This window comes from Haliaeetus leucocephalus, unplaced genomic scaffold (assembly GCF_000737465.1).
Source record: "Haliaeetus leucocephalus isolate CR32 unplaced genomic scaffold, Haliaeetus_leucocephalus-4.0 Scaffold173, whole genome shotgun sequence".
NCBI lineage: Eukaryota > Metazoa > Chordata > Aves > Accipitriformes > Accipitridae > Haliaeetus > Haliaeetus leucocephalus.
The window spans coordinates 8,271,423-8,272,754 of record NW_010972609.1 but is presented as its reverse complement, the minus strand read 5'-3'; positions in this window follow the sequence as shown (position 1 = coordinate 8,272,754).

Below are 1,332 nucleotides of genomic sequence, written 5' to 3'. Positions count from 1 at the left end.
AAAAAAAAGGGGGGGGGGGGGTGGGAGGAAACATCAAATCCAAACATTCTTTGTAGATCACAAAACACTGTCATATTAGCCAAACTGACTGCCATTCTAATTAGCTAATAAGCAATTCTCCAGGTGTAAAGAATGACTTCTTACCCCTCTGCAGAAAGATAATACTCCAGAGAATTATCACAGGGAATGATTGTGTAAAATAGGAAATCAGGAAGCAGACTTTAATTTTCAAAGCTTTCAACACAGACAGCTTTCCTAACATCAACTTGAAGCCAGAATCATTACTAATTTATGAAAGTTATAGACTACTGAAATACAAGGGAATTGTAAAGACAGACACCCAGTAGCTTTGGGAAGCTAATAGTCAATGTAGTACAGCCACCCCAGGCATTGCAAGATACAGTAATTAATGTGTTTACACCACTACTTGAAGAGCTCATGAAAGGATGTATCATACACTAACTTGTGATAGCTGTAGAACAGATTACATTAAATAATACTTAAAGCATATTCAGTTCTGTGCCATGGCAAAATACAATGTACAAAAGATGTACAGCAGATTAAGCAAGATTTAGACAACATCAGATGCCGGACAGAAGTGGACATATACTTTTGTGAGGTGCAGGACTTGCACTCTTCAAGGTACTGCAGATAAGGGAAGAAAAAAATTCTTTGGAAATCTTTCAGGAAAGAAGTAAAGCTAATCTCAACCAATACCAAAATGTTTTAAGCCAGCCAGCCACCCTATATTTACTGAAAATACTTGTAAGGCTGCAAAGCTCTAGGGTTTTACTAAAAAAGATTAAAATAGCCTGAAGTTTTGAGGCAGAGGCCCAAGATGCCATCTTCTGGACACCAGCTCATCAGGTGGAACAAAGAACTGATTGCTCCAGCTGTCTGTACAGAAGACAACATTCAGGTAACTAACACGTAATACTTCAGGCAGCTAGCTACTCAGCTTTAAGCCTTGGTCAGAAGCATTTCCTGAAGTAGGACAGGTTTCAGAAGCTCATCTGCTCTAACCTGCTCCATCAGCGATATACACTGTAAAGGTGAACCAGGAGAATCAGAAAGATCCAACAGACAAGTAACCAGCTAGGACAAAACTTGGCATTAGTTGTGACAGAAAAACTCCAAGATTCAGATTATTTAGACTGTCTGTAAGGGGTGACAGTCTGCTGTTCACTGCCTCCAGTCGGCAAAGCACAAAAGCAGCAACAACAACAAAAACTAACTTACAAGTAAGATTTACTGGGAATGCAAGCACAGTAACATTACATCCTAATTAAGAAATACAGTTCAAAGCACACATGCTCATAATGCAAACCCATA